The 27,846-nt window shown below is 38.3% G+C and overlaps 1 protein-coding gene across 25 annotated transcripts in view; it reads right to left on the bottom strand.

Moving 5' to 3' along the window:
- Positions 1-27,846, bottom strand: part of EPB41L2 (erythrocyte membrane protein band 4.1 like 2) — a 205,905-nt gene that overhangs the window by 163,757 nt on the left and 14,302 nt on the right. For 2 of the 25 annotated variants that reach the window (XM_048226044.2, XM_048226049.2), the window contains exon 2: positions 17,622-17,790. The exons of 22 other annotated variants lie outside the window; for them this stretch is intronic. The gene's annotated coding sequence lies outside the window, so the exon portion shown is untranslated. Of the gene's footprint in view, positions 1-14,184; positions 14,456-17,621; positions 17,791-27,846 lie in introns of those variants that run through there. One more of the 25 variants, XM_057311048.1, reaches the window with a different exon arrangement.

Here is a 27,846-nt window from a genome sequence, read left to right as displayed (position 1 = left end):
CATCTTAAAATATACCTGGACTTTTCTAAACAGCAGAAGAGTTGGAAAATATAGACTTGGGCACTGATTTCTGTCAGTTCTCAGCCGACTCCCACCCCATATTCAATTAGTATTTATTGTGCAGTTACTATATGTTACAAAAAAAAAAAAAAAGTGCAGTGAGACGGATAAGGAGCTCACAAGACACAGATGTATTTGTTACCAAGTGGGTTATGTCTGCATCTGTATTTACACACCATAAATGTGGCCAGGGTGCTTTGTTTGCTCGTTTGTGTGTTTTTGTTTTTGAAGTATTTCTGTGTAGTTTACTTTATAGATGGCAAGGGCACTGAAGGCCCTTCATGGGTCTAGAATGAAAACCTCTACACATATGGCTTCAATCAAGCCAGCAGTCTCTTGAGGATAGGTTCCAGCTCTGAATCGTCTACATCCATGTGCTGGAAAGGGTGAGAAGGGCAGTTCTCTGTGTTGCTGCCAACGGCCTGAACAAATCGCAGTAGCTTGTGCTGGAGAATAACTTCTCTACGAGGAAAACTGATCATTTCCCAGCTGTCTTAGCATACTTGTGTGAGACAATGGGATTCTTCTCTATTTACTCTTATTTTCTGCTACACCTTTTCCAGTGAAATCCTTCCCCGGAATGTTACAATCATGGGTCTTTAAATGATCTGACTAGTGAAAAGAATGTTTGAAAAGAATGCTTATTGAAAGTGTAATGGAAAACCAATTTCAGCACATATCTAACTGTGGAGTATTAGAATCTTTCCTAAAACATAAATTAATTAATTAAACTAAATCCTCCCTAGTCTTCTCTAGCCACAATACAGTACTAATTGTGTCCAGGTATTCAGTTCTAGAAAGTTCCTCATACACACATAGCACCACCAGACTGCTTGTTCACTCTGCACAAGATGAACAAGCTCATAGCCCTTAATAAACCAATCTAGTAATGAAGAGAAAGAGAAAGGGCAGAATATCTTGGGGCGGGGGGAGAATGTGGATAATCATCCAGTGCATACCAAGGTTGAAGAACTGTATTCACTCCACGCCCCCATCCCCCACCCCCAGTCCCTGAAAACCAAAAAAGGCAATAAATCAGTAAGTCATCTACTTGAAAAACAAACAAGACTCACCGTTGGATCACTCCAATTAGACAGCCACTGCAATTCTGTTCAAAATATCACTTGTTCTGCTGCGTAAATGAAGTACACCTACACAATAAATTGTTTGCTGGAAAAAGCTATCAAACTACTATAAAAAGAACTAGAAATCAGAAAGTTAGGCCCAATTATTGCCACTTAATTTGAATAAGAATAAAAATCCTGCATGCGTATTATCTCAGAAAGTAATTAGAATAATTAAATGAAGACATTCATGAGTATTTTTACAAAGTGCTTTAAAAATTTAACATTATAGGGATGCCTGGGTGGCTCAGTCAGTTAAGAGTCTGCCTTCAGCTCAGGTCATGACCCCAGGGTCCTGGGATCAAGTCCCACATCGGGCTCCTTGCTCAGCCGGGAGCCTGCTCCTTGCTCTGCCTGCTGCTCTCCCTGCTTGTGCTCTCTCTCTTCTTCTGACAAATAAGTAAATAAAATCTTAAAAAAAAAAATTAACATTATACCACTTGCTCAAGGAGCAGCTCTGGTTTTAACATCCCCAGTAAATAAGACACTGTCAGGAATAAAACAGGCAATGAACTAACATTGGCTGGATTTAAAAATCAATTTTTAGGCTTCCAGAAAATTCACTGATGAGTAGAAATATTTATTTGCCAAGGGGTGCATCTCTCGGTGGCTGTAGCTGATGACATTGTTTTGCATAGTTTCAATGTTGCTTCCATATTTTAAATAAGTATTATCCCCACATTCATAGTCTTCTGCATTTTTAGTTCAGGATTAAGTTTTTTCAGATTTATCTATGCTCATATATGTAGCTCTATGTAGTTCATACATATAGGTCATTCTTTTTAACTCCTATACAGTACTCCATCATAAAATAAACTTTCTTTTTCCCAGTTGATGGACAGTGTGTTTCCACTACTTTGCTAGTAAGATATCTCAGTGCCCACTGCTTCCATGTCTCCATGCAGAGGGACAGGAGTCTATGGAGTACGTATCTAGTGGAATGCTGGCTAGTGAGGTATGGTCAATTTTACCTGATACTGCCAAAATGTTCTCCAAGATGCCTGTACCAATTCCTATTCTCACCAAAAGTGAATACAAATAATAACTTCTATACATCTTCCTCAACACTTGATATTTTTAGATTCATATGATGATGGTTATGGAAAAGTCTCTTTTAACTTGCACTTCCTAACTATTAATGAAATTCATATGCTTACTGGCCATTTGGGTTTCCTGTTCTGTGAACTGCCTACAATTATCCTCAATTTTTCTATTAGGTTGTCTTTCTTATTGATGTATAGGGGTTGTTCATAAAACCTAGATTTTAATCCTTATAGGAAACGGGCTATTGTCAGTAGTCCTCCCTTAAAAAGCCACCTACAATGGCTAAAATAGACCAAAGTCTTTTTCTCATTTGACTACAAGTATGGGAGTAGGTGATTCATGACTGAAACATCTAGTCAAAAAGATCATCACTGAACTAGCCTTTTATCCTCCTGCCCCGCCATCTTGAACATGTAGCTTCAACTTCTTCATTGCAACAAAGCTGCTGCAGCTCTAAACTTGATACCCATATTCCAGGCAAGAGGGGAAACAGGAAATACAAAGACCAGACCCCATATTCAGAAAGCAAAGCTTTCCCAGAAATTCTTAGTTTACCCCTTATTGCACACAACCTCTGAAGGACATCAAAGGAGACAGCCAGCCATTTTTAAATGGGCACAAAATAGGGTTGTGTTTGTAAAGAAAGGAAGGCAACTAACAATGTCTTTTATCTTCCACCAATCTAAGCCTTTTCTTTCCAATGGAGTATATTTTCGTGTATGGAAGTTTAAGAGTCAAATTTCTCAATCTTTTTATCATTTGTATTATCTGTGTTCCCTACTCATCTTTTCATCTAAAAATTTTGAAGATTGGCTTTATGCCCTTAACTCTATTATGCATCTATAATGAATTTCTGCATATGGTATGAAGTAGGGAATGAAATTTCATTTTTTTGCCCATACGGACAATCAATGGATGTACTGACCCTCCTTCTTCAATAGTTCACCTTTTCCTACTGATTAAGACCACCACCTTTATAACAAGTTTCCTTATTTTGGTTTATATCAAGTTTCTGAGCTTATATTGGTTTATATCAGGTTCACTGGTCTAATTACCTATGCCTGCCACAACATTTTAGTAACTTTGATATGTGTGGTAGGGCAAGTCTTTCCAACTTGTTGTTCTTCAAAATTATTTTGGCTATTCTTGAACACATGCTCATTTACAAATGAATTTTAGGATGAACCTGCTTTGGATTTGGAGTGCATTTTCACTGAAATTATAGATGTGTTTGAGGAAAACTGGTATCTTTACAACATCAAGCATTCACAACAAGGAGCAGCTCTCCATTTATTCAGTCCTTCTTTTAGTCCTTTGGTGTTCCACAAATTATCCACAAAGATTTCACATCTTATTAGATTTGTTCCTAGGAAACAGAATTTCTATACTATTAGGAACTAGAAATAAGATCTTTACATAGCATTTTTAATTGGCTATCCCATGATTCACTTGGGTTTTGCATTCAGAATATTCTATAACTGTGAAAAAATGATTTTCATTCTGCCTTTCCAATACTTAAAGCTCATCTTGTCAAACTGTATTGACAAATTTCAAGAACCATATAAAAATGACAAAAAGTAGTATTTTTTTATCTTGTCCTTAAGAATATGTACTATCATACCGTTATGTATAACACTAGACATTTTGAAAAAACACATAGCATATTAAATAATTATATACATTCCTAATTTAGTTAGCATTTTCATGAATATTAAAATTTCATTAAATTGCTCATCTAGCAATGATAAAATCTAGTAAAGGAATCTGAAATGGTATATTATTCTTACATTCTTTTTTTTATTTTATTTATTTGAGAGAGAGAGCTGTGAGAGAGAGAGAGAGAGATAGAGCACACAAGCTGGGGGGAGGAACAGAGGGAGAAGCAGCCTCCCTGCTGAGCAGGGAGCCCCTCGGGACTCAATCCCAGGACCCCAAGATCATGACCTGAGCCTAAGGCAGACGCTTAACTGACTGAGCCACCCAGTTGCCCCTTACTCCTACATTCTTGAAATGAATTCCATTTGGTTATCATAGACTTTGGGGGGGGGGCAGTTCACTGGGTCCTTACATATATTTATGAATGACATTAGCCTATAATTTTCTTTTCTTTTTGTCCCACTATTCTGATCAGTATCTGTTATCAGGGTTATGTTGGCCTTCAAATTTTAAAAAGAAAGCTTCAATACAGCTTTACATTCTGGAACAGTAAAGGAGTATTCCATGGTAGTGTAAAAACACTTTCCTATAATTAAGGGCCAGTAATTCATATTTTTTCATCTTTCCTATGATTATTAACTTCCAAGATTTTCTATGTCTTTTGAAGGAAAACATTTATATTTTTCTGGGAATGTTTCTATTTTGCTGATTAATTTCTAAGTTATTACCAGAGGTATATCGTTACAATGTTTCCTGGTCTAAGGCTATAAAATTTTTTCTCATTCTTTTTTCCCAGCTAAAATAGCTACAGGTTTATCCTTTATCAAGTTACTTCCCATCCTTCCTCCTCCCCCAACACAAAATTAACACTTAGATACCATTTACATTTTTTTTTTTCTCTTCCAATTTTTGTTCAAGTCATTGACTCCCTCTTCCTTATTTACTGGGGCTTATTCTTGGTTCTCTTTCTAGTGTCATAAATGCAAGGTTCATTTCCATTTTTTTTTTCATTTGACAGTAAGTTAAAGTTATGAATGTCAGGGCACCTGGCTGGCTCTACTCTTGATCCCAGGTTGTGAGTTAGAGCCCCAAAGTGAAGGTAGAGTTTACTTTAAATAAATAAATAAATCAATAAATCAATAAATCAATAAAATAAAATAAAATAAAGCTATGAATGTCTGGTTACATTTCCTGCAGCCTCTCTCAACTTTTGCTATGTAGTGTTCTCCCTGTTACTATGTTCTAAATAATCTCTAATTCTAGCTCCTGTATTCTCCTTGACCCAAAATGGTTTCCTCTCCCTTTCTATTACACACATTCCAAGATGCTACCAACGCTGGGGTTATCCACAACTGAATGAAATGACAGTAAAAAGACCAATGAATTGATTTTCCATACTAAATATCTAGAGTATATTTGGTGAGAGATGCAAATCAACAATTTAGGCTCCAAATCAGAAAGCCCATCACTGATGATTAGAAATCAAAGTTGTGGGGCGCCTGGGTGGCACAGCGGTTAAGCGTCTGCCTTCGGCTCAGGGCATGATCCCGGCGTTATGGGATCGAGCCCCACATCAGGCTCCTCCGCTATGAGCCTGCTTCTTCCTCTCCCACTCCCCCTGCTTGTGTTCCCTCTCTTGCTGGCTGTCTCTATCTCTGTCGAATAAACAAATAAAATCTTAAAAAAAAAAAAAAGAAATCAAAGTTGTTCAGTTGATGGGATTTCCCATGATGATCCAGCACTTCACTCACGGTGCTGCTCCTGCTCTTGGAACGATTTTTAAACTCACTCTTACTCCTCCCTTTCTCATCACTTCACAGGGTTCAGTGAGTGCTGGAATCCTGCCACAATGACTCACCGAAGAATGCAAGTATCATCTCAAGATTGGAGGACTTCCTATGTAATATGCTGGTGGTTCTGGCTATCTGTTAAAAACTACAGCAAATAAGAATTACTAAAAAATACCTAAAAACCCTGCATAGACTCAAAGAACCACATTCCAATACCCTCCTGAGCAAAACCCTGGCCAAAAACACCAAACAGATACAAAATCGAAAAATCAATTAGGAAAGTAAGGAAGGTATATACCCAAATACATGGCAACATTCTTCTCCTAAAAAAGAAAAAACAAGCAAAACCTCAGGAAAGAGGGAATCCTCTTTAAAAAAAAAAAAAAAAAAAAAAGATAATAGTAACAAAATTTCCTGAATACAGCTAATATTTCCTGAATACTTCCTGAGCATTCTGCTAAGAGTTCTTGCATATATTAATTAATTTAATCCTTACAAAAACGCTATGAAATAGGCATTACTCTGGTTCCCATTTCATGGGCGATGAAAACAAGGCACAACGGCTAAACCCGGGCATTCTGGCTCCAGCAGTGAACCTAATGACCCCTCCACATACCACCTAAACACTCCATGCTTTATACTATCTCCTATAGATAGATAATTCTCCATCTGCTCTGTATTCCAGTCTTTGTGGTCTCTCATCAGAGGGAACAGTCTCGTAATTGCTTTGTTTTTTTTTTCAATAAATTACTAACACGCTTGTGTTCAAAGCCTGGCTCAACCAATTAGCTGCCACACAAGTGATGTAATCTCCTTTCCTCCGTTTCCTCAGCTTTAAAGTGAAAATCGCTGATAGCATCGATCTCATAAATTGAGTGTGTGGTTTAAATAAACTGAAATGTTCTAGTTGCATTACAAAACCTGTACATGGCGAGCAATCTGTGTTAGCTGCCATTATAGGAACAGTGTAATCACCATTATCAGCCATTGTTCTTAGTGGGTATTTCCTTCCAGTTATAAATAATATCCTATAGGGGTGCCCAGCTGGCACAGTCAGTTAAGCGACCGCCTCTTGGTTTTAGCTCAAGTCATAATCTCCGGTCATGAGATTGAACCCCCTGTCTGGCTCCATGCTCAGCGGGGGAGTCTGCTTGAGATACTGTCTTCCTCTCCTTCTGTCCCTCCTGCTCGTGCTCTCTCTAAAATAACTAAATAAATATTTTAAAAATAAATAAATAAATAATACCATATGTAAGCCTTTTAAAAATCTGCTAAAAATCCGGTTCTATAAGACCAACCTCTTGTGGATATCACAGATAACTAAATAATCAAATACATCTATGGATAAAATTCTTGTGACATCATCATATCTTATTCGACTCTAGAACATGATTTGCATGGAAAGAGGATTTTTTGTCTGTTTTGTAAATCATTCTATTCCCATTACCTACAACACTGTTTGGCACTGACACGTTATTTGTTGAATAAATGAGTAAAAAAGTGCTTAATCTCAAACAGTTTAGAAGGAAATGAAAAAGGTTACGTCCTAGAAAGCTAGGTTAGATAAAAAGTTTTATACAGGGGCGCCTGGGTGGCTCAGTCGGTTAAGCGCCTGCCTTCGGCTCAGATCATGATCCCAGGGTCCTGGGATCGAGTCCCACATCAGGCTCCCTGCTCAGCGGGGAGCCTGCTTTTCCCTCTCACTCTGCTGCTCCCCCTGCTTGTGCTCTCTCGCTCACTCTCTCTCAAATAAATAAATAAAATCTTTAAAAGTTTTATAAAAAACGTTTCCTAAAATGAAAGAATGACAAAAGCAATCCTTCCCTAGTAATACATGATGTACTGCCATTTTAGTATGCATGTGTAATTACTTAGTAGATCAAACACTTGAAAGAGTTCATTATTTTACCTGCTACCCTAAAAGTTTATTACACAATCACAATGACCCAAAAATCACTTGAAGGATGTAAACAACTTTACTATGTATTTCTTTTCCTATTGTCCCTCTAAAATTAGTTCCATCTAATCTTTAGTGAGCCAAAGTTTTCAGTGGTTACAAATACAAATTTCCCTTTCCTGAAAAGAACTCGATGTCTACGGGAGTATTTAACTTCCCTTTCATATCAAATAAATAAACCTTTTCAAAAACAAATCTTGGAGAAACCTGCCAGTTTATAAGTGGCAGTCAGCCATTATTATTTAACTCCTTCAGGATCTATTTATGGAAGGCTCCCTATGACTCAGGCACCGGGCTAACCTGAGAAAGGAGGAGGAAGGCAGAACACGGCCCACGTTCTCGAAGCACTCGCAGTCCCTGTTGGCGCTAGATGCAAACACGCAGCTGTGAAGCAACACGAACGGTCTACGGCATGGGCAGAATCACAGAGGAAGGAAGGAACTGCTCCGGGCCGGGGGGCAGTGCCAGCAAAACCACTAGGATGACCGCTTTTCCAGTTCAACTTGGAAGGTCAGCAGAAGTTTGACAGATGAGGAAAAGGAAAAACAGGCAGAGGGAGGAACAGATAACACAAGCCCCAGCCACAGAACAATGCGGCATATTCATGGGGAAAATGAGTAATTCGTAATTTGGTATCATTGAAGTGTAGGGCTTATGGTTGAGATTGCTGGGAAATGGGGGCAGAGGGCCCGGGAAGGGGGAGTGTGCGCTCAAAAGGGTCTCACATCCAGGCCAAGGCACTACTAACCCTCCCCTGCTCCAGAGTTCGCATTTCTGTCCCAGGACATGTGACAGACAGTGAATAAGGAGGACCACAAGCCAAGCACTCACAGCAACGATGAGAGCTACTCACCAGCACAGGACAATTTACTGATGCCTGAACAATCAAGTTCCCCAATGAGGAGGAGCGGACTCAGGGGGCCAGGACCATGGCTTATTTATGACCCGAAGGGCTCCTGCCACACTTCTTTTATCTAGCAGACGTCAAGGGCCTACTATGCACTAGAAATCATACTTAGAACTGGATATTCTCAGATCTATACTGTCCCATGCCTTCTAATTTCAGGGCCTCTCCGAGGAAGTGATATTTAAGGTGATACCTGAGGAAGAGGGAAAAGCCAGCCTGTAGGATTCTCTTCTGTTCTTCTACTTACATTCTCTGCTGATGTTTAACAATAACAAACCTCCCCCTTAACACACCTCTATTTGGGGTCAAAGCCATCCTCCTTTTTCTGTTTCCTAATCCGCTTCCTCTATAGTCCTCATTCTCTACGGGTATCTTCCCAAAACTCAGTCCAGTCCATTTCCTTCCCCACTGGAGGCCTCATTCTACTCTGCTTATTTCAAGTTTGTTTTGGTTTTCTTGAGCTATATGCTTTTTACTGCTTGCATATGTTATCTTCTCGAGGGGTAATGCCACGCCGTGGTGAACAGTGTAAGCTCAGCACTCAAACGCCCCAAGTCCCAACTCCACCCTTGGTAAGTATGTGATTTTAGGTGCCCCTCTCAGCCTGCTTCCCCTCCCATATGCCAGGGATAGGTGGATACAATTCCTAACTTGTTTTGAAGATTAAATGAGACAGTGCTTACAAAAGTACTTGGGATAAGACCACAGTGTTACCTATCTTATTATTAATCATTAAACCAACATCCTCAATACCTTAAGGAATTAATTATTACCTTTTAAACACACTTGTTCAAGATCAGACAGCCATTAATCCTAATACAGACTATCTAAATGTACATTTCTGGCCTTAATCAATCACCAAACAGCAAAAATGAAAACACTTGTGCAGTTTAAGCTCTTATCCCAATGGTTATCACAAGACAACACTTCACTAAAGGATAGCAGCTTGTTCATCTTTTTTAAATAAATGGATAATCTCTAGGGACCTTTAATCATTCTTCAGTTTTCATGCCCTATAATGATCAACTCTTCCTGCATCACACCAGCAAAGCATGTAAAGAAACTGTGACGATTTTTCATTATAATAGTTTACAAAGCTATGCATTTAAAACCAGTACTGCCTAGGAGTGCCTGGTGGCGCATGGGTTAAGCGTCTGACTCTTTTTCACCTCAGGTCCTGATCTCAGGGTCCTGATCTCAGGGTCCTGAATCGAGCCCTGAGCCAGGCTCTGCGCTCAGCATGGAGTCTGCTTGAGATTTTCTCTCCCTCTGCCCCTCCTGCTCGTTCTCTCTCCCTCTAATAAATAAATCTTTATTTAAAATAAAAAAAAAGGCAGCACTGCCTTAAGATAGTTCTCCAATTGGACAAACTTCAACTTATTAGGCCCCCACCCCAAAAATCTATTCATTCAACAAAAACATACTGCGTTCCTAAGCTAGGAATTTAAGATTTAACGATGACGAGTTTGATTCCCCCAAAAAATTTAAAAAGAATTCTCTAGAAAGCATTTATTCATTCAAGAGTCTTACAATATTCCAAGGTCAATTCAAGTTTCTGCTGATACCCAATTTTAAACAGTTTATTCAAAACTGCCAGGACTTGAACTATTTTCAAGGAAGGCAGAGCGAAAATTCTACACCATAACTTCTATCATAAGTGCCTAAGCAGAATTCAAAACACTCCCCATATAGTATATTTATTTGGTGACTGCAAAGATAGTTTCAAAAGATCTGGCCAAAAAATGGTAATAGATAACAGAAAACCAGTATTCCAACATGTGTTTATAAATTAGGTATCAGAGTTTAAAAGCTGGCAGTTATAATTCATGAAGTAGATTTGTCCTCCATTACTATTCAACAAAGAGACGATAGCAAATCACCAACTCACACTACCAACAACTCTAGAACACCTGAATTATGGACAACTTCTAAGAATTAATACCTATTTTGAAAGACTATTTCCACAGAGGGAAAAGCAATTACTAGGCCCCTTCAAAAACTATGAGCTAAACAAGTCCTTCATGACACAGGCAAAGCAGTTTTCTGTTCTGTGTGCAGAACCCATTTCCCCTTCTGAGACTGCCTAGTCATGTGCTATTTGTCACTAATAGCCTGGGTCATCTCACAGTGTGACGATTTTGCTCTCCAGAGAATAAAGCAATGAAATAAAAATATTCCATTGTCTGATGCTTGGAACATACTAGACTATACAAAAAGTTGACTCTAATTGGTTTATTATTTTAAAAGGGAAAATGTTAACTAAAAATGTATGATGAAATTTTTTAATTTGATCCAGTACCTTGAACACTAAAACACTATACTAAGTACATGTCTCTCACCGATGCAGCCCTCAGACAACAGAACTTTTTATGTCTCCATAATCAGAAGAAAATGTTATGTAATATCTGAATCATACACCAGATGATCTAAATCATAGACTAAGTTATACCAGTTCCACGGAACATTCTCCGGAGATATTACCTTCTATAGGTAAATACATATTTACACACATATTTTTCTCTTCATTACTCTCGAAACATATTAATCAGGTGACACAATGTTATAAATAAATAATTACTTAAAGCAACATTTCTCACTCTGAAATAATCTTTTTTTTTTTTTAAGATTTTATTTATTTATTTGACAGAGAGAGAGACAGCCAGTGAGAGAGGGAACACAAGCAGGGGGAGCGTAAGAGGGAGAAGCAGGCTCCCGGCAGAGGAGCCTAATGTGGGGCTCGATCCCAGGACCCTGGGATCACAGCCTGAGCCGAAGGCAGACGCTTAACGACTGAGCCACCCAGGCGCCCCCTCACTCTGAAATAATCTGAACTTGTCATACCTTTATTCCTTGTGTCTCCAATTCTGCACACATCCTATGAAAGTCTTATTGCATTTGTGAATGGCCAAATTACTGAGGGTACCCCACAAGGACTGCTCAACTCAGCTGGACTGCTACAAAGTAAAAAAGGATCTACTTTTAAGGCATGGGGATTCTCTCTCAAGTTTTGAGAAAAAGTTGCTTTTATCAAAGGGCAAACCATTCAACTTTCCTTCCCATTTCTGTAACTCGTTAGTGATAACACTGGAGAGAGAACATTGGAGCAAAGAAGAAAATCTTAAACATTTCCATATTTACATGGGTATTTTCCTCCCTGGTGGAAAATTCTGGTAAGGAAATATAAGACTTTATCTCCTTATGATTTATTTCTCCCTTTGGGGGGTTATACTTGGGAAAAGCAACAAGTGAATGCTGTGGCCTTCTCTATTTGCTTAGGACTGAAAAGCTGAACAGTTTAGTGTTATTTTACAAAAATCTGAATATATCACTCCACCCCTCTCCCCACTTGAGCATTGATGAAAAGACATTGTTAGTACATTCCACTAGTCAAATTCTTAAGAATGACCTGGGTAAACAGTACCTTAATCACTGTCCTTTTGAAAGCTAAATTTACATTCTACAATTTCTTCCTATGGAAATAAATTTTAAAAACACGCAGAAAGGATTGGAGCTATCACAGCTCTATTTTTAAATTGCCAAGTTAACTCCAGAAATTAGAAGTGCATTTCCCTCCGAGGAATCCTGATTCACATGTCAAAGAATGACTTGGATTTTATACATTTACTTTGGAAACTTTGAGATGCCTGTCAAATGACAAACCAACTGCACAAACATTCCAGTGACATTTAACTGCTACCAAACTGCTAAACGTGGATCTTTAATAGGACACAGCTGTTAGTGTCACGCTACCTCAAAGTCTGCACCAAGATTTGATTGTTCTGAGCCCTTTACCCAACAATGAAATCCCCAGGGGAGGATTTGTTCTGTTTTGTTTTTCTCATGCAGCAACCCCCAACCCTATGAGGATAACAGGTGGACTGTGGCCATCCCCAATCACATGTATGCTCACAGTCTCTCTCTCTCTCTCTCTCTCACACACACACACACACCCTATTCAGAACCATTGTTTGCAGTTCTTCAACTACTTTAACAAAAGGCTCGGGGCCTACTAAGAAGAGTAAGGACTCAACTCTCAGCGGCTCCAGACCAGAGGCTGGGAGAAGGGATACCCTGAAGGGCAAAGCCAACAAAGGGCAAAGGTGGATCACAACTACAGAGTGACTGCAGGGCCTGGGGCCTTCCACCGGCCGTGCTGCCTCTCACACATGGCCGGCCTGCCGAGCCTGCCTGTTGCGCGAACCTCCTGTACTCGCCACTGCCTTTCCGACCCTTGGTTTTAAAGCATTCATAAGCCATTACTGCAGCAGGTGCTCCATAAATTGCCAAAACGACATCAGCAGGCTTCTACTGAAAGTATTTCTCCATTGCTGAATAGCCAAAACTTACCTGTATCACCGTCTTCAAAAAGCAGAAAGTTACTGACAAGTCATTTTTATGTAAGCTTTCCTTTGTATGGTAATGAGATCAAAGTAAAATATGCAGCCTCCCCTGTACATTTTAGATCCTCAAATAGTACCTCTTTAAAAGTGCACTGCATTTCTAAATAGGCAATTTCTCAAGCACTTACCTCAGTATTAAATAATTTCCTTAATCTGAATCATTTATATAATGACGCCACCAGACTCATCTTGTAAAAATGCACTTGTAGTCAAATATAATTACATGTATACAGCAACAGCTGCTAATAAATTAAATGACATCCTTCACCTAGAGGTGCCGAAGGCTCTAATTCAAAAGTTTATAAGGAATGGTAGAGAATATTAAAATGTAGCATAATCCTCAATATCTAGTAGGCACCTCCAAAAAAGGCAAAATAATTGAACTGTTGGTTTAAGTACTTGACTTAAAGAGCAGATTCACCCAAGGTGCCTGGCTGGCTCAGTCAGTGGAGTTTGTGGTTCTTGATCTCGGGATGTGAGTTCAAGTGCCACGTTGGGTATAGAGATCACTTAAAAATAAAGTATTTCAGAAAAAAAAAAAAAGGCAGATTTGCCCAAGTGTCCATTTAGACTATGGGTAGAAAAGTAAGCAAACAGGTAAGAATGAGAACACATACCAAGATTAAATAAACAGGCATAAGTAAGCTCCTTAAGTAACAGCAAGGATAAGAACAAAAAATGCCATAGAAAAGACTGACTAGGTACCCAAAATCACTCCGAAATTCTCAGACATACATGTAGTAAGTTCAACAGGTTTGTGCCAATAAGCAAATTAAAAGGACACATGCCAAATTCTAAGTATTCGAATCAGCTGACTTAATTAACTGGAAATTTTACTAATTACAAGTTAAATCTGATTCTTGGCCAACGTTAACACTTCAAAACTTCCTGATTTCCTCATTCGATTCTTCCATTACACAAATTGACACCAAAAAAGAAAATAATTTATGAACATACTAACTAAAAATTCAGTAGAACTGTAAACATTTATAGCCAAAACAGTAAATAAATAATCCAACCCATGAGGGACTAACTACGTTCTCTAAAACGAACCATGGATATTATAAGTGTCTTCTCCAGGGTTTTGACTATTCCAGGGGAATGCAATACTTAATAAAGTATACGAATGAAAATCAGAAAAAAATTCTATTTAAATATTTGCATTCATAGAAGACACATTTAAATGCCATGAAGTGATCTCCTGAGGAAGAAGAGAGCATCATCACATATGACAAAGGACACTTACTCCAAAGAGATGCGTAAGGGGGAATAGGAAACAGGCCTGTTTCCACTATACAGCAAATCTTGAAAGGGCTTCAATTCTCAGAAAGATGTCCCTAAAAACACATTTGAAGAGAAAACCACTCAAAGAAATGCTTACCAGATAAACCCTTGACCAAGTTCATGTATTTAATAGTTTCCTGTGCATTATCATATCAAAAATCACAGAAAAGGTGACAGCCTTAGGGCAGCACAGTGACATCTTGGTTTAAAAGGGTTTAGCAGAGGGGTGCCTGCGTGGTACAGTCACTCAAGCAACCGCCTCTTGATTTGCGCTCAGGTCCTGATCTCAGGGTCTTGAGATGGAGCAGGCGCCCCCCCCACTCCCCCACCCCCATTCCTCTAGCTCCCTGCTCAGCGGGGAGTTTGCTTATCCCTCCCCCTCTGCCCCTCCCCCTGCTCATGCACACTCTCTAAAATAAATAAAATCTTTAAAAAAAAAATAAAAGGGTTTAGCAGAGTACTTTAGAAAGTTACGGAACAGAACAAGGGCTTCATCTTTCCTTCATTTTCTTTCATCCGTAAAATACAGTGGCATTTATCTCCTATTTCCTTTTCAGCCCCTGAGAACTGTAAGGGGAATAAATGAAATAACAATTTTGGTCCCTTTGAACAAGGTTGCTTCTATAAACCTTATTTTTTTCTCACGAATCAAAGACTGGCTTGCACAGGTCACAGTATCTCAATGGGCCAAAATAAAAAATCATAAATGGCACTATCCACTCTACAGAGTATTTTCAGATTCATACTTTAATCTCAAGAGCCAATGGGGCAGGACGACCTCACCTCAGAATATTACAAGTTGGGCCCACTCGCCAGATTTATTAGCCTAAGGCAAGGACTCAGGTCTTGAACTTTAAAACCAAAGTTCTATTTACTACACCACTTAATGTCCCAAGTCACAGAGAACTTATATTTGTGAGAAACTGTATGAAAGAAGATGTTTTCTTATCCACCAGCCCTGCCAAAATAATAACTGTAAGGTTACAAACAACCTTATATAAACACCAACATTGAGGTAAGTTTATTTACCTCATAATGGTACCTCCTCATTCAGTTACCTTTAAAAATCAAGGGCTAACAACTCAACAACAAAAACACAACAGAATTCAAAAATAGACAAAGGTCTTAAATAGACATTTCTCCAAAGGGGGATATACAAATAGCCAATAAGCACATGAAAAGATGCTCAACCTTTGGGAAATGCAAATCAAAACCACCTTCACACCATTAGAATGGCTATTATAATTTTTTTTAACTTTTTTAAATTTTTTAGGGGCGCCTGGGTGGCTCAGTCGTTAAGCGTCTGCCTTCGGCTCAGGGCGTAATCCCGGAGTCCTGGGATCGAGCCCCACATCAGGTTCTTCCACTGGGAGCCTGCTTCTTCCTCTCCCACTCCCCTTGCTTGTGTTCCCTCTCTCGCTGGCTGTCTCTCTCTCACTGTCAAAAAAATAAATAAAATCTTAAAAAAAAAAAAAAAAACTTTTTAAAATTTTTTAAACTTTTTGAAAATATTTTTTAACATGCATATTATAATTTTTTAAACGAAATTAAGTGTAGGCAAAGATGTGGTGCAATTAGAACCCCTGTGAATTGCTGGTGGGAATTTAAAATGGTATATCCGCTGTGGAACACAGTTCGAGGGATCCTCAACAATTTAAGAATTACTATATGACCCAGAAATTCCTCTCCTCGGTATACACCAAAAAAAAAAAAAAAAAACTCAAAGGAGGAACGAACAAATACTCAGACATCAATATTCATAGCAGTATGTATTCCTCTCAATAGCCAACAGGTTGAAACACAAACGTCCATTAACAGGTGAGTGGGTAAACAAAACGTATCACATACAATGGAATTTTACTCAGTCTTAAAAAGGAATGAAATTGTCACTTGTTAGAACACGGGTGAACCTTGAAAACTCTGTGCTTAGTGAAATAAGCCAGACACAAAAGGACAAATATTATATGATTCCTCTTACATGAAGTACTCAGAATAGGCAAATTCAGAAACAAAGCAGAATAAAGATTACCTGGGGCTGGAGAGGAGGAACAAAGGGGGAGTTACTGTTTAATGGGTACAAAGTCTATGTTTGGGATGATGAAAAAGATCTGGAAATATACAGTAGTGACAGCTTACAACATTGTGAATGTACTTAATTCTGCTAAACTGTACACCACGAAACGGTGAAGAGGGTAAGTTCTACGTATTTTTAATTTATTTTATGTATATTTTACCACAATAAAAAAAAAACTCAAGGGCTAAATCTATAGTTGCCAAAAACTGAAGACATAAGCAAAGAAAGTACGAAGTGTTAAAACATCCCCTAATGAATACCGTGAGCCACAAAGTCAGCATGCCAGCTTCTAATATAAATCAGGTTTAATACTGTTGCCAACTGACACCAGAGACCTGTTTTCCCAAAACAAATGAGAATATTACCTAAGGTTTCAGATCTGCCGGAAACAAACTATGAATTTGATATCTAAGACCAACATACTTGGGGAGTAGAGAGAGATGATATAATCCAACTTATGAGAAGTTCGAAACGAAGAAAGTGAAGCTCAGAGTTACCTTTCCACGACCCTACAACCAGTTAATGATAAAATGACTAGAACAACTCAGGTCTCTTTCTCCTAAACCAATGCTTTTCTATATTCAGTTTAGTTTGACCATATTACTTAGCCTCCCTCTCAAGATATAGATAGCATTCATTTTTCAAAAGCTTATTCAAATGTCCTGAAAGTTGTATTTCAAAGGTCACCCTATAACTCTTAAATCTACTTCCCTTGGCGGGGGCGGGGGGAGTTGGGGAGGGCTCATTCTCATACTCCTGATCACTAAAGAATTAATAAGCTGGCACAATATCCTATGGAGGTGATTTCAAAAGAACAAAGACTAAACTCAAATCCTAGAAAAATGGAAAATCAAGATACCTAAACAGCTTAAGGGTTTCACTTTGCTAACAGGTAGAAGGGACAAAAGAGTCTTCACACCTAAATGACTGACTACAAAAGGACAACCATTGGCGTCACCCACATCCGTAATCAAATGCACCTGCAGGGCTTAAGCATTCCACCAGCTCGGAAGCTCTCAGCTAAGACGACAAAATCCAAGACTCTATTTGAGAAAAACGTCTAAGAGCTCACTTGGGTAAAAAGACGAATCTTATATGGGAAGTTATTTGCTAATCTTCTAGTTTAGAGATAAATTCGGAACTACTTCAAGAAAGCAACACACAATACAACAATGAGCAAAGCCAGAAAAGACAAGGAGCAACTAAAATGCTATCGCAAACTCTCACGGGTAAACAAATGCATAAAAGCTCATTACGGCCGCTAAACAAGGAAAGTTATGGAACTCTCCCACAACATTCCACGGAAACTTCAGTCAAACACATACCTTTGTCCCCTTCCAAGATGTAGTGCCTAAAACTTTGAGAAAAACTTCACATATCACCTTCCACTTCCCCACTCAACACCAATGCCTTGATCTTCGAAATGTGGTCACCAAGTGATGGTTCTTCGAAATGCAGTCACCAAATATTTACTGAGCTCTTCTGTGATAGATGCTATCGGGGATACAAAGACATTAGTGACCTGTTCACTGTTATCAAGAGCCTTATAACCCAGTGGAAAATAAAAGATGTTTACACATTAAAAAAACTTCAAACAGTGTAGATGAGCTTGGCTCTGGCATCAGACTAAACTGAGTTAAAACCTAAGCCTTGACCTTTTAAGACTTAAGCTCTCTACACCTCAGTTACCGTATGGATGATGCGGACAATACCTATGCTGTAGTGTGATTGTGAGGTAAAAATGAAACAAGCAACATGTTCATTAACACAGCGCTTGGTGCAAAGTAAGCACTCAAAAGTCAGCAATATCCTTGTTCATTACTATGACAACAGAAATACAAATGCTTCCACAATGGCGCCGAAGTGTGAAGACCAGAAGACACTCTCTTACTGAGGGGATCGAGCAAGTCTGAGAGAAATGCTCGAACTCAAGCTGCATCTTGAGAGAAAGGTCTTGTGAAAAGTGAACAGAGAGACCTGAGTTATAACCTGGGTCTGAAGCTAGCTAATTCGTTTTGTGGCCTGGGCAGCGGAGGAATATCTAACACTTTAGGGTCTCGGTTTCTTCATCTATAACTTGAAAAGGCTGAATTAAATGACTGCTAAAATCTTCTGGAGCCAACATTCTGTGATTTGGTGTAGGAGCCTGGTAGGCAAAGTGAAGGAAAAGAATCCCAGATACGGTTTACGGAATGGCTTATGAAAATTCAGAAAATACACAGCTGTACAAAAGACAGGGAAGAATCTTCTGGCTACAACACAGGATCCAACAGGGGGGTGCCAGGGGATGAGACTGCAGGAGAGTGGCATAATAAAAGAAGAGAATCTAACCAACAAGAGAAGGATATGATAAAACAGCAGAGAGAGCAGAGATATGAAGATAAGAAGATAGGAAGATAAACTGAGATATGAAGATTAAGATGGTGACAATCAGGAGCCTGAATGGATGGAATTCGGGGGTGATGAATGGGAACCGAATGGGAACTAGCCACGGGGAAGATTTACAAATCCCCAAATTCTTGCCCTAAGGCTTTGGATTAATTTGAAACACTGCTTTTAGAAAAGCCCCTTAAAGTCTCCAGGTTCAAGCTTTTATTTCTTTCAATTCTAAAATTCTAGGATTCTAAGATACTGACACAAGGGATCTGGATTGAAGCCCGGGCTTTTTTCCAAAGGTCCCTGGATGATTTTAACGTACAACTGGGGGTGAGTATCATTGTCTCGAGGAAGAGAAAGAAGAAGGAGGAGTAAGTAGGCCAAAAGCGATGGGGACAGGATTCTGGGGTTCAACTGGTAGGAGCTGTAAGAATACACAAATTTATATAGTAAGAAAAACTGATCTTTTCAGGATTTTAAAATCCAACCTGGTAAGTGCCACTACATTTCTTGGTAGCCACAGAAAACAGATGTATTAACTCTACTTTGGGAAATCAGAGAAGACTTTACAGAAAAGTTGACACGTGAGCTGTGCCTTTTACCGGGACCAGGGTTTAAAAGAATTGATTCTTAAACATATAAAGGCTTATCATTTTTTTTAAATATCAGGTTCAATTATTAATTATCATAATTTCCTTTCTTCAAAAATGTCATTTATCTTTATACTTTAAAAGGCCAAAACATCTAAGGATCTTATTCACAGGGAAAAAATCTTCAATAATTTTTATTAAGGTTTTATTTATTTATTTATTTATTTGAGAGAAAGAGAGCATAACAGCAGGCTGGGGAGCAGAGGGAGAGGGACAAAAAGACTCCGTGCTGAGCACAGAGCTGAACAGGGGCTCGATCTCACAACCCTGAGATCATGACCTGAGCTGAAATCAAGAGTTGGAATGCTTAACCAACTGAGCCACCCAGATACCCCTCCAATCATTTCCAACAGACATTTCAGAGAAGAGCAATGGTTTTATCAAGCGTTCTACTTCCTTAAAAATATTTCTTGTGTAAAAGTAAAACATATACAAATATATATACAAAAACAGAATATCAATAAAAATGTATGATGGGCTATAGTAATGATGTTCAGGAAATCAAAGGTATATTGAAGAGATCTTCATTTTGATATTTTCTTTTTATTTCTAATTTACTGACCTCCATTTGTTTTTACTTAAGCAATTTTACCATATATATTCCCTATACGATGCCTCAAATCCTTTGTTACGGTGATGGAGAAAATAAGTACCTCTCTAAGTACACAGACTGGTATTTCTCATACAAGAGGCACCAAGCCTTTCTGGTGTTATATGGACAATCCAGTACAGATTTCAGTTGCACTGATTCACAATTCATTAATAGCATGAATGGGAAAGAAAGAAATCAAATTCTTCCAGTTGCTGTCACCATCTGGAAAATTTACAGAATGGACTTTAGATACTACATACGATAGTCATAGTTCCTGCAGTTAAAGCAACTTCACATATTTTTTAAAGTGTTGGCTTTTGAAAAAAAATGATAGTTTTCTTATAGATATAAAAATGATCTTATGACGTTATCTTACAAACCAACCATGCCTCATACTGAAGAGGAATATTTCTAACTCAAACACAGTATAATCTTTTATTTACTCCAAAACTTAACTCAATGATGAATAAATACAGAATTCCATAGTACTTCTTTCTATTCTCAGAGAAGACATGGTTTTTCGAGACACAATATTTTTGTTTTCTTTAGTATAGTATGCATCTGTATTACTTGTACTTCTGCCCAACATTCAATAAATGTTCAAAGTATTTAAAAACCGGCAATTCGTATTTATTACTTAACAAAAGAGGCACGATAGTGACTACTGAGGGCATAATAATAAAACTTAGCCACACTTATTCTGGGAAAGAAAATCTACTAAACTGAAAAGAATGACTGCTTATGGAACGACCATTTTCCACATTAAACTCTCTAACGGGAAAAGACAATTTAGAAAAACTAACACGTTTTTTTAAATGTCAGACAGTAACTTCCCAGAGGGTCAGAAACATGACGTAAGGCTTATGATGTACAAAACAGATCTTCACAAATTCAGTTATACATTTAAACTTCTGATGAAACTTTATCTGTTTACCCAAATCAGAGGAAATAAAGGTGTTTGCAGGAAACAGGCAGCAGCTTATTGATCCAGCATTTCGAGGCTGACCTTCTCCATGTGGAATGTTTAGCCGCATTACGTTGGAATAAATGGCAAAGGTTAGGATACAAACCCCTTCTGGTTTCCTGAGGATGGACTTTATAACTGTGAAATATGTTGAAACCCTTGCTTTTCCAAATTCACCGTCCTTTAATCCATGGCCCAGGAAGTAGACCATCAGAAGAGGAAGAAATTCATAAAGATGCTGTTCAAGACAAAATCTGACAACAGTCACTCTTGAAATATTTTGTTCTGGCGCACCTGGCTGGCTCAGTCAGAAGAGAACACGACTCTTGATCTCGGGGTTATGGGTTTGAGCCCCACATTGGGTGTAGAGATAACTTAAATAAACTTAAAAAAAGAAAAGAAATATTTGTTCCAATAAAAACCAAATCCTAAGACAACTGTATAGATGGTAAAAAAAAAAAAAAAAAAAATCACAGAACATAAAATGAGAAAAGACCTTTGAGATCACTAACTTCACCCTGCTCTCCTACCTGTTGATGAATTAAGACTTGGTAGTAAGGTTTTACTCTGCTCTAACGGCACTTTCCTGTAATACAGATGCTTTTTTTGTGCTATGGCTTATAAAGACTTGACCCTGTTCTCCAAAGGAAATTTTACTGCCTTTAAAGAAACATATTCCTTGCTTTCAGAGTCTGATAGGATCATGTCAAAAGGACTTAGGCACCGACTCGAAGGGGCTCCCATTGGTCAAAGCTGGGACAATATGAACATTAAAAGAATAACTGAATTGACTATACTTGATTGAAAGATGATGAATACATAAAAATCCACAAGGTCAAAAAAGAGAAAGACAAAAAACAAGAACTAACTTGTACACAAATGGCTTATCCTGAAATGTAGTTAAGGTTGAAAATTCCCGCACTAAAATAAAAATTGTGTTTCACAGTAATCAAATAGCCCGCATTGAAGAAGGAAAGCTGTTTTGCACAGAAAATTGCAAGCTTATAAAGTTGAAGGAATGATAAAACTTAAAAATCCCGTTTTAGGGGACAGAGTTTCAGTCTTACAAAATGAACAGTTCTGGAGACTAGCTGTACAACAATGGCACTGTACCCTTAAAAATGGTTAAGATGTTAAATTTTAATGTTATGTGTATTTGATCACCACTCTTCTTTAAAATACCATTTTATGATCACGTTGCCACCCCCAATGGATAACTGATTCAGGTGAGAGTCACCAATGGAAAACAACATTATTTAGATGAAAGACCGATATGAAGTCGATGTTTGTATGGTGTCAAAGTCTCACTCCTCCCAGATTACATCCTACTCTCAAAGGGGAAAACAGAATTTTATAATGAGGAGATCAACCTTTATCTTAATCAATCTTAGCTACAATAATACTGAGAAAACATGATATGGCCCCTGACAAGAGGTAATATGAAACATACAACTTGGCTATTAAATACTCCTACCAAAACTGTTTATTCTCAATTAACTGAGCCTATAGCTCTAAATTTTATTTCGTGTTAAATAAAGAATATGGAAGACTACTTTGTATACCACCACGTGGAGATAATCAGAGAGTCTGAAGAAAGAGTCAGAAAGAGATAGTCTACTAGACACTGGGCCTCTGCTTGTATCTCTTCAACAGGTCACTGTCATGAAGACAGTGAAAAGGGATGGGAAGAGGACTATTTTAGATAACAAGAGACTTAAATGACAAAACCAATAACCAAATGTGGTATGTGCTCCTTGACAGAATCCCAGTTTGATAAATAAACTATATAGGATGTCACAGGGATGATTAAAGAGATTTTCATTTAGACTGAATATTAGATAATATTAGAAGACTATTGCCAACCGATTGTTATATATAAGAATAGTGTTCTGGTTAAACGGGAAAATGTACATATTCTCTTTACAAATACATAATAAAGAAATTGGGGTAAAATGTCATGAGTTCTATAATTTATTTTAAATTACTTCAGAGAAAAAATATACGGTAAAAAGTCAATGCAATGGAAAAAAGTATCTAGGCAATGATCATCAATGGCTGCTAAAAACCCAGTAGGCAAAAGCTTGATGGGAAGTTTACCATGGATGGATCAAGCTGACTGGCAACGCCTGAATCCACTGATCAACCTTCAACCCAAGAAAACAGCCAACCATACACTATGTGTCTTGAAGAAATGCAGTAAGAAACAAACACAAATTTGTATGAAGAATTCTCCAAACCACCATCACCATCAGAATCAACCTTGAATCTGATTAAGCCCCAGATCTACCTACCAATTCAAAAGGATATTCACAAGAGAGAAACATATTAACCACCAAAAAGGGATGCAATCAAGAATATCCAAAATGTGGGCAATTCTAAAGAAACAATACGGTTTCTACAACAAAGAAACAAAAAAAAAAAGAAGAGAAAGAAACTACATAGTAAGATATCTAAGAGACATATCAACCAAATGAATTGTAGACCTCATTTGGGTCCTGATTTGAACACAAACCAACCATAAAAACATTTACGAAACAAATGGGAATATATGAAAACTCACAAATATTTGCTATTAAGGAAATATTAAATTTTTAGATGTGACAATGGATTTATGGTTTCGTTTTTTCATAAATGCTTATCTACTACAGACATACAAAAAAGTATTTACAAGTGAAGTGATATAGTATCTAGGACTTGCTTTAAAATCATCCAGCAAGTGGCACCTGGGCAGCTCAGTCAGTTAAGCATCTGCCTTTAGCTCAGGTCATGATCTCAGGGTCCTGGGATCAAGCCCTTCGCCGTGTCCCACCCCCCCATCCCCCCCACCCCATTTGGCTCCCTGATGAGCAAGGAATCTGCTTAACCCTCTCCCTCTGCCCCTCCCCACACTACTCGTGCACTCACTCTCACTCTCAAATAAATAAAAAGTCTTTTTAAAAAATAAAAATAAAATAAAACCATCCAGCAAGATACAGGGTAGGGAGACAGGTGTTTGGCGGCATGTAGATGACACAAAATTGACCATGTTAATAATTAACTAGAAGATGGGTTCATCGAGGGGCACCTGGGTGGCTCAGTCGGTTGGGCGCCTGCCTTCAGCTCGGGTCATGATCTCAGGGTCCTGGGATCGAGCCCCGCATCGGGCTCCCTGCTCAGTGGGGAGTCTGTTTCTCCCTCTTCCCTTCCTTGTGCTCTCTCTCTCTCTCTGTTTCAAATAAATAAATAAAATTTAAAAAAAAAAAAAAAGAAGATGGGTTCATCGAGATTCATTATTCTATGTATTGGTTCCATTACAAAAAGTTTAAAAAAAAAAGCAAGCAGGGAATGAAGCCTCATCAAAGCACCTTCACCTAATCACAGAATCTTCGTCACCTACTACCTAACATAATAAATACCAACTAAAGTAAAACAAAATCTAGCAAAAGATTTACCAACAGTGACAAGAGAAAGGAAAAGTTTGTAAGGCCTATGCCACAAGCCTCACCACAGATGAAAAACGGGAAGAGCCTGGTGAAGAGCAGTGTGAACCCATACCCAACTTTTACAAAGTGTACCAAACATGAGGGGGGAAACTAGGTGGGGGCATATGGATGTACATTACACTGTCTTCTCTATTTGTACATCTGAAGTTTTTCATGATATAAAGTGATCGCCACAGAACACATTTACTTGATTTTCCACATATATTGGTTGCTTTCTGACTTGCTGTCTTCCCACTTTTATCCTTTTATTGCAACCACCAAGGGAGGGGGCAGGGGCCATAGTCACCAACAGTACTTGCTTACTGGGTGGGAAATTTAACTAGCAAAACTGAAATGTTTCCATATTGTGCTAGAAAAATTGAGACTGATTTTACTGTAAAATGTCTCACTTTAACTGAAAACCTGGTTTGTGGTCTGTAGAAATTACTAAGGCATCTGCTTTCTCCCTTTCTTTTTTGGAAAGGAAGCTGGACTAAAACTCTTGTGTAATTTGTATTTGGATGTGGTGTTTGCAGAGGATTATTATCTTCCCAAATTTCTAAGTGGTTCCATCTGCTTTTATGGGAAATTTGGCTTAGAATGATTTGAGAAAATGAAGAACTAAGTAAGAAATCCAATCGCCTTTACAATTAGTCTTGGTATACTCTTTGAGTGGTTTTAAGAAATAACAGAACTAAAGACATATACATAGCAAAAAAAAAAAAAAAAAAATTTTTTTTTTTATTGAACCCGAAGCTGATAAAAAGTCTCTATGTAACTATCAATTCACAAAACAGAACAGGTTAAAACTATGCCACAGGGATAAAATCAGCAAAATAAAAATTGTAGGAATGATACAGGACAAACAGTCCAAGTTCTTCAAAAAAATAGATAACAAGGAAATATAAAGGAGAAAAAGAGACAGAACCTATAAAGAGAATCACAATTCCACATGTGTGCACCTAATTTGGATCCTATTTCAAACAAAAAAAAACGAAAGAAAACAAAAACAAATTGGAAATCTGAACAAAATGAATATTTGATGATATTAAAAATTAACCTTTAATCTGTTTAGGTGTAATAAAGACATTGTGATTTTTTTTTCAAGAGTCTTAGCTTTTAGAAATATATATTGAGGACACCTGGGTGGCTCAGTCAGTTAAGTGTCTGTCTTCGGCTCAGGTCATGGTCCCAGAGTCCTTAGATCAAGCCCCATATCAGGCTCTCTGCTCCAAGGGGAGCCTGCTTCTCCCTCCCCCTCTGCCACTCCCCCTGCTTGTGCTCACATGCTCTCTCTCTTTTTCTCTCTCTGTCAAATAAATAAATAAAATCTTTTAAAAAAAAGAAAAAAGAAAGAAAGAAACATATATCAAGGGGCACCTGGCTGACTGGCTCAGTCAGAGGAACATGCGACTCTTGACTATGAGTTCAAGCCCCATATTGGGTATAGAGATTATTTAAAATGAATAAATAAAAAAATTTTTTAAGATATATTGAAATACATGTAGATGGAATGAAAAGATGCCTAGGATTTGCTTCAAAATAATCCTGTTACAGGTGAAGTGAATAGGGATATAGATAAAGCAAGGCTAGCTACCAGCTGACTGCTGTTAAGCTGGGTGATGGGGATACACTGGGTGGGGAGAGCCACCATACTATTCAATTTCCTTTAGTACATATTTAAAACTTTCCAAATAAAGCTGTTTCATTAAAAAAAAAAAAAAAAGGAAATAACAAAGTTACCTTATGCATTTTTTAACTTTTTAAATTTTTTTAATTAATATCTAAAAGAGAACAGTGAGACATTTTTTACCTAAAGAAGATTATTAACAAATAAATTTAGAATTAGTATTTTTCATCTTGAAACAACTTTAATCGCCTTATTAAAATTTTAGCAAGTCACAAAATGAGAATCATAAAATCTTAAGACTTGGTGTCGTCAAAGTTCCACCTCCAAACCAGCGAATCGCCTTCCCACCTCCCAAGAGGCAATTACCAGCCTCTGGCGGAGGTCCTGCAAACCCTGGGAAAGTCACTTCCTCCCAAGACAACCCACTCCAGTCTCTGCCTGCTCCAACTGTCAAAAAGCTTCTCTTATACCAAAAAGAAAACTTTCCTTCTTCAGGTCTGTTTTACCCATGAAAAAAAGGGTTTTTAAAACACAGATCACAGTCCATTCATGAGTTGTGAAATCAAGTTGGTAAATTGTTGACTGGTATTATTATTATTACTATGCAGAAAAGAAAATCTTGGAGTGAATCGCACATAGTAAAGCTAAGACCTAATTTATGAAGCTTGTTTCTGGTTTTTACATACACACACACACACACACAGACTTCCATACTGGTAAAGGGCCAAGATATAAAATCTATGTCTTATAGTGGGTTTTGTCAAAAAAAAAAAAAAAAAGTTAAAAACCCAGTACTCAATGGGTGTCTGGGTGGCTCAGTCGGTTGAGTGTCCGATTCTTGGTTTCAGCTCAGGTCAGAATCTCAGGGTCCTAGGATCAAGCCCCTTGTCAGGCTCTGTGCTCAGCAGGGAGTATGCTTGAGATTCTCTCTTCTCCCTCTCCCTCTGCCCCTCCCCCCGCTCATGCTCTCTTGCTCTCTCTCTCTCAAATAAATTAATTTTAAAAAAAGAAAGAAAGCCAGTGCTCAAAAGATAGCTCTCAAAACACCACAACAAGTTGCTCGCCCCTTCAGTTATTTCAACAGCTAGTTCCTCCTGTTGCTATGGTTTCTCCCAACCTTAACATCCCAGGCACCCTTCAGGGACAATGCTTCAGTTTGTCTGACCTTCCACTAGTTTTTATCGAACATAGTATCATGTTCTATGTAGTACATACTACATAGCCCTTAAAACGCAGTACCTAAAACCAACAAAATATTCCAAGTCAGAACAGAATATCAATTACAGCCCACATTCCACCCTAAATATTTCACATATTCATTTAAAAACTTCCTTTGAGGGGCGCCTGGGTGGTACAGTGGTTAAGCGTCTGCCTTCGGCTCAGGGCGTTATCCCGGCATTATGGGATCGAGCCCCACATCAGGCTCCTCCGCTATGAGCCTGCTTCTTCCTCTCCCACTCCCCATGCTTGTGTTCCCTCTCTCGCTGGCTGTCTCTATCTCTGTCAAATAAATAAATAAAATCTTTAAAAAAAAAAAAAAAAAACTTCCTTTGAGATACTGGTAGAGACTCCTCGAAGTGAGAAAGACTTGGCCTGGAAAGACTGTTAACAAATTATGATGGCTGGTGAAGTCTTGGGTGACACAAAATTAGTCAAGAGCTCAGAGTCAAAGGCTGAGGACAGAATCCCAGGAAACAGGGAAGAGCCGAAGAGATAGTGAGAGGAAAAGAAGTTTTAAAGAACAGACACAGAATAAAGCACTGAACACATCAAAAGAGAATGTCAAAGACAATGCTGTCAAGAACGTCAAAAATTGGGGTGCCTGGGTGGTGCAGTCGTTAAGCGTCTGCCTTCGGCTCAGGGCGTGATCCCAGTGT

This window comes from Ursus arctos, unplaced genomic scaffold, assembly GCF_023065955.2.
Source record: "Ursus arctos isolate Adak ecotype North America unplaced genomic scaffold, UrsArc2.0 scaffold_13, whole genome shotgun sequence".
Lineage (NCBI taxonomy): Eukaryota > Metazoa > Chordata > Mammalia > Carnivora > Ursidae > Ursus > Ursus arctos.
This window is presented reverse-complemented; position numbering and strand designations above follow the sequence as displayed.